Genomic DNA, 7,116 nt, shown 5'->3' with positions numbered 1-7,116 from the left:
GAGACAAAGACAGATTGATGTAGAACTAGCAACTGGGCAAGCAGCAGGAGGCTGGATGTCTCTCTATTTAAATAAGGATGATTGAAGGCTGCGAGGTCAAACACTGTGAATGTCGTGATTTTTGTTAAAGTTGGATCCAGATGACTGTCAATCCCCTATAACTTCTAAGTGTCTTACGATCTTTATTATTTCTTTTTTTCTACCATGGTCCTTTTTTTTAATTTGTGCAAATTATGGGGTACATGAGAAATTTTTCATATGAATATAATTCATAATGTTCAAGTCAGGGTATTTAAAGGTTCCATTGCCCTAGCACAATACATTTTTTAAGTATAGTCATCCTACTCTGCTATCAAATATTGAATTTATTCCTTATATTTTTCTGTTTGTTTGTACCCTTTAACTCACTTCTCTTCATCATCTTCCCTCCCACCCATGATCATTATTTCTTTTGACAAAGGTACTGTGCCCCTACTTTATGCAATGCACTCGGCAAGCACAAATTGTTTAAGACATGGTCCCTGCAATCAAGTGGTTAACAATGTAGCTGCGTTTTTAGTAAAGTCTTATACTCTGAGCCATTAGTGGTATGTGATTGAGTACCCCTGCACTAACAGGGCAGTCTGCAGAGCTTGTTGTACTGGGTTACTCTGTTCTAGCATTCCCAAACTCTGATGGAATAATGACAGATGATTATATCAACAGCTTTTCATCGTCTTCGCCTTTAAAACCACATTTTCAGGGTGGCATGTTTTGAAAAGTAAGAAAAAAAAGGAAAGCAAAGCAAAATAAAAAAATAAAACTCACTCAGCATATTGATCAGAACTAACCACTATTAAAAATTTACTGTATGACGTTTTTGAAAAAGCCATTTACAATATTTTTCAGTGTAAACGGTTTTCATAAAATGTTGCAGATTCAATCTGCCTCTTGTTTTTCTAAACATATGAGCCCTTAATTCTGAAGTCAATGCAATTATAACTAAGGATGAGACCAAAATTAAGGACATCAACTATTACTATCCATAGAGCACAGGTACACGCAATCATTTTACGGTTCACAAATTCAGGGAATAGTTAAAAATATTATTACAACGTTGGCTGCGGTGGGCTAATGCCTGTAATACCAGCGCTTTTTGCTTGAGGCTAGAAGTTTGAGACCAGCCTAGGCAACAAAGTAAGACCCTGGTCCCCACTGACCAAAAAAAAAAAAAAGAAAAGAAAAGAAAAGAAAAAGAAATTTCACTGGGCGTGGGGGCACATGCCTGTAGTGCAACATATTTAAAAGACTGAGGGCAAGAGGATTGCTTGAGCCTAGGAACTCGAGGCTGCAGTGAACTATGACCTTGCCACCGCACTCCAACCTGGGCAGCAGAGTGAGACCCTGTCTTTAAAATAAATAAATACAATTATTACATAATTAATATATGTTCATAGTAGAAAAAGTAGAAAATACGATATGAAAGAAGAGAAAAAAGTAATCAGTGATCCCACAGATAACAGCTATTAACATTTGGTATTATATTGAATGAGTATGACCTTTTTGAATTTTTTTGTCCATATGCACATGCGATTTTTTTCAAAATGGAGTCCTATTTTACAAAATATTTTATCACTTTTCTTTTTCACTATTTTATTTCCTTCCATGTCAATAAATATATTTCAACTATACATCACTTTCAACAACTGTATGTTATTTCATCATCTGGCTATATCATTATTTTATTATGTGGGATGTTTAAATAGTTTGCAATATCTAGTTAAGAATGCTGAAAAGAATATTCTCTACATTTGCCTCTCATCTTTATTTCCTTTATAATCCAATAGGCTTTTAAAGTGATGGGATATTCTTGTTGGACCCAGGAAGGATCTGCTTCTTCGATGGTTATATGTGAAAGTGTTATCATCCACCATGTTTTGAAAATTAGAAGCTATTTATCAAGTGTTGTAAGAAAAGGTGACAGAATCATCATCTGTACACAAGGCCAAGATACATAACTTGGCATGTGAGACAATGTGGGAAGACTTTTCCCAGACAATCATTCAATGAGTCCTTATAGAACATTAGTCAACTGAATATCTGACCTTTAGCTTGAATCTAATTACTCTTTGGTTATCACAGTTGGATTGGCCAAATGTTATTTAGGGTTTGCAGTATTTAGGCCAGCTTCCAGATTTTGGCATAAGAGGGAAAGAAAAAGGAGCTCAGAAATTTAGTAGAGTGCAGTTCTGACTGAAATACACGCATGATATACACTTTGTTCAAGAGGAGAATAAACAGCCCAACTTGGGAATAAATATCTGATTAGTTTGATAGAGCATTATGTTTATGAGGCAGTAAATGAAAAGTACAGAAGCAGTAGCAAACATTGTCAGATCTTAGCACTTTACCAGACAAGATCCAGAAACTCAGGTAGAAATTAGCAGACTCAAGGAAGCAGAAGCTGGATCTGGACCTCTGATGCTTGAGGTGGGGCACAGTGTGAAGCTTTGCAGTGTATGATCCACGACACAGGTGACAGGACTAAGTTCACCCTAGAAGGACAAGTGTGTCTACACAGGGTTGGGTAAGAGACATAGTAAACAGGTAGTGTCACATAAAGAGAAGACGGTGTATTCCAGTAGGTGTGTGCAAGACATGGATAAGGAATCTAGAAACAAGTAGTTATTAGAAGTCAAGTAAGGTGAGTGTAGAGCCTTCTGTTCATAATCTTGAATTGAGGGGAGAACCCTGGCACCTGGAAAGGAGAACCCATTGGAAGTAGCAAGATGAACCATCTGTCTTAGAGATATTAAGTTACTACGGGGCTTCCTAAAAATGACAAACAAGAGAGAGCAATCAGTGATTGAAACTGGTGCTAGAAGGTACTAGGCTACATGGTAAGGCTGGCTTGGTACTGAATGCGAGTCCAGCTTGCCCTAGAATGCCAAGGTCTGGGTTGCACCTATGGATGGAAAGGGCAGAGCCTGCAAGTAGGAGCCAAGTGGTTCCAGAGAGGGGGAAAGGAAGTCTTCAGATTAGAGGCAGGGAGTCCAGTCTGAAAACGTGATGCACCTGCCCTTAGTGATGGTACCTGTGACAGCATATGTGCCCTTGGTCTTGTCATCTGGCATTGGATGCCTGCCCTACCATCTTAGCAGCACGTGGCTCCTTTTCCATCCAGTGCTTCTCACTGACTGTCAGGGAAAGACATAATTTCACTTTTCTTCCCTGGCATAGCAGGGGAAGAGAATGAGAAGAGGGTGGTGGGCATGCTCAGAAAGTACCATACCGCCCTCTCCTTGAAGAGACAGAGTATAATTCCCCTCTCTTTAGCTATGATCTGCATGTAGTTACTTCCTTTCAAAGAATACAGTATGTATGGAAAGGAGGAAAGAAGCAACTTTACATTGAAGAAACCTGACAAACACTACCTCAGCCAGGTGATCAAGGTCAACAGCAATAGTGATAAGTCATGTTGATAGAATGTACCCTTGATAGGCTGTGAAGAAATGGGCTGGGCACAGTGGCTCAAGCCTGTAATCCCAGCACTTTGGGAGGCCGAGGTGGGTGGATCATTTCAGGTCAGGAATTTGAGACCAGCCTGGCCAACACGGTGAAATCCCGCCTCTACTAGAAAAAAAAAAAAAATTAGTAGCTGGGTGTGGTGGCGGGCGCCTGTAGTCCCAGCTCCTTGGGAAGCTGAGGCAGGAGAATCACTTGAACCCGGGAGGCTGAGATTGCAATGAGCCGAGATCACACCACTACACTCCAGCCTGGGTGACAGAGCGAGATTCTGTCTCAAAAAAAAAAAAAAAAAAGAAAAAGAAAATGGCACTTTACCTCTGTGGTCTTCCTTCCCCAAACCTATAATTCCTGTCATGAGAAAAACATCAGCTAGATTCCATTGAAGGGGCATCCTACAAAATGTCTGACTAGTATTGTTCATATTTGTCAAGGTCGTCAAAGACAAGGAAGATCTCAGAAACTGTTATAGCCAAGAGGGGCCTAGGGAGATGCGACAACTAACATAATGTTGCATCCTGCATTCCTTAGTTTAATTAAATAAAAAATAATAAGGAAATTTGAATAAACAATTGGCACTAGTTAGTAACAATGTTTCAATATCGGTTCATTAATTGTATCCTATGTACCAAACTAATGTAAAATGTTAGTAAAAAGACATCTGGGTGCAGGATATATGGAACTTCTTTTACTGTCTTTGCAATTGTTCTGTAACTCTAGAACTATTATAAAATTTGAAACAGTTATTACAAATATATAGAGTAAAAAAATTAAAAAGTACCATAGTTAGGGAAGATTTGCTCAAGTGTGTGAATTGGTTAAGAAGCTTATTTGGCTGGTGATAGCAATGGTTGTCAAAAACAGTGGCTGTTTGAATATAACAGCATTAGTGATAATGTGCAAAATAGTTCTGAAACCATTTATAAGACTGATATTTTATATTTTGTTAAGTGCTCATTTTCGGGAAAGAGTGGCTAGAAACTTTTGGTACATAAAGCTATTACTTTAAAAGCAGATAAATGGCCAAGAAAAGTTTTCGAGACTCAAGATGATTCAAGTGTATTCACTAAAAGCTAAGTATCTGTTTAGTCTTCAACAGTATCTACTTCTCTTTCTACCAAAAAGCCACAGAATATCCCAGATTGAATAATGGGTTAAAAAACTGTGTATAGAAGGGAAGGGTTAGTGAATTCATTAACCTTTACCTAGTAATTTAGTGATGACTTGGTAGTAGCTTTGTTTCCTAAGTATATTTCAGACGAGAGATCTGGAATTTTATAGTTCCTTCCTTCCATTTTTCCTTCTGCTCTCCTTTGTTTCTTTGTCATGGTGACCATCTATACAAACCTCAGACACCAAATCAGAACAAGAAAAGAACCGCATAGAATTTCAAATGCATACTTGTGAAGAGAAAGGTCCTGGGCCTCTGCCTCTCCTAGGTTGTCTCATGCAGCCAGTTTTGCATTAAACACCATCCAGATGCTGGTTATGCCTCTAGGTCTACCTCTCCACTGAGGTTGAAAGCACAGATCCAACTGCCAACTTGTCATTTCCACTAGGCTGCTTCTCTCTAAACCTGAACTTTCTCATTGTTTTCCAGCTCAGTTAAATGGCATTCATATCCATCTGTACTCATTCTGCACACACCAAAGTGATCATTTCCCCTTAGAACTTAGGAATGGTCCTTCTTTATTAATCTGATCATTTACTCATGCAACAAATTTTCCTTTAGTGTCTTTTGTATGTAGATTCTGTAAGTGAAGTGTCAGGTTTATTCTTTACGGATGTGCTTTATATGCCAGTGACTCTCCAACTGGGCCATTTCTTTGTTCTCGCTCCCTTTTCTCTGCACATTTACAGGAAAATGAGGGTTCTCTTTCTCTTCTTATTGTGTATCACATTCTTTCTCTAAGTGTTCTCTTGTATTGGTTTGGAGTCTTTCCCCTGCCCCTCAGCTTTATTAAGGTAGAATTGACAAACAAAGATTGTATATAGTTGTGGTACACAGCTCAATGTTTTGATATATGTATACATTGTGAAAGGATTAAATCAAGTCACTTAGCGTCTTTCACCTCATACACTTACTTTGTGGTGAGAACATTTAAGATCTATTCTGTTAGCAATTTTCAAGTACATATTATTATTATTAACTATCCAAATGGTCTTTTAAAATAAAAATTATATCATGCTACTTTGTTATTTAAAACTTTCAGATAGTACCTTCTATAATTAGAATAAAATACAGTCAGTTCTGCTATAATGCTTGCTTTTGAAAAGCGATTGTTAAGGAAAAATTTGAGCATGATGAAAATTTCATGTTCGCGTATGTGTGAAAAATTCTGAGTAAATGCAGAAACTGCACCTGATGAGTGGCTCAGCGCAGGGACACACAGAATGCACACAGGCACCTCAAACATCCACCAGCGACCTCAGTTAACTGTGTTACGAGCCACACCCCACATAGCAGGCATTACAACTTTCCATTGGATTGCAGGTGACCCTTCTGCAACCACATCACAATAACTCACAGCTGCATCATTTCTGACATCTGCTTCTACAAACTTCGGGTATTTTTTAAGGTAAAGTGTCATATGTATTGTAGTATGTATGAACTTAATCATTAAAAATGTGGGCTGGGCATGGTGGCTCAACCCTTAGTTGAAGACCGGATTCTTCTAGAACTTGACTACATAGTCTTCTCTTTCTAGTTGAAGTCTGGATTCTTCTTGAAATTGACTGCATAGTCTTCTCTTTCTATCTTTGAATTCTAATTTGGATTTCCTTAGCACTGTGTTCAGGAAATGCTATCATTCCTTACAAGCACCATCAGAATAATAATTTACCTAAATGACCATATGTGGTTTTGATTCTGTATTTTCAGAGGCTTTCAGAAGGATGTTTTCTTGTAGTTTTACTGCTTTCATGCCTAATGTCTTAGTCCAATCTGGATGCTATAACAAAAATACCACAGACTAGGTAGCTTAAACACAGAAATTTATTTTTCATAGTTCTGCAGTCTGGGAAGTCCAAGATCAAGGTGCTGGCACTTCTATTGTCACAAGGGTCTGCTTGCATCCTGGTTTGCAGATAGCAGTCTTCTCGTTGTATCCTTACATGGCAGAAAGCAGGGAGAAAGGAAGCAAACTCTCTCCTGTCTCTTCTTACAAGGGCACACCTTCATGACCTACACACCCCCTAAAGGCCCCATCTCCTGTTATCATCACATTGGAGGTTAAGATTTCAACATATACATTTTAGGGGGTCACAACATTCAGTCCATAGCATTCCATAGTTCTTAACCCCAGGAAGCAAGGCTCCAAAGAATGGATAGACAATGATGAATAGCTGAGGAACCATGCTCTTATATTTTATGTTCAAGGATAATAGACAAATTTTCTGCATTTTTTTTTGCCAATTTATTAAGACACTTAGTTCTTTAGTTCTGATTATCTTAAATTTATGATTTCTATAAATCTACAGTATTCAGTGAAACTCTATTCAAATAGCAGAAAACAAAAAGTCCCAAGGACTCTAATTTATATCCTTCTCTACTGAGCACTATGTATGTGGTTTCTATGTTATTTAATGTCTTTATTTTATGAATAATCTAAT

The sequence above is a fragment of the Pongo pygmaeus genome, chromosome 3 (genome assembly GCF_028885625.2).
Source record: "Pongo pygmaeus isolate AG05252 chromosome 3, NHGRI_mPonPyg2-v2.0_pri, whole genome shotgun sequence".
Classification (NCBI taxonomy): Eukaryota; Metazoa; Chordata; class Mammalia; order Primates; family Hominidae; genus Pongo; species Pongo pygmaeus.
The sequence above is the reverse complement of the archived record's forward strand: the minus strand, read 5'-3'. Positions refer to the sequence as shown.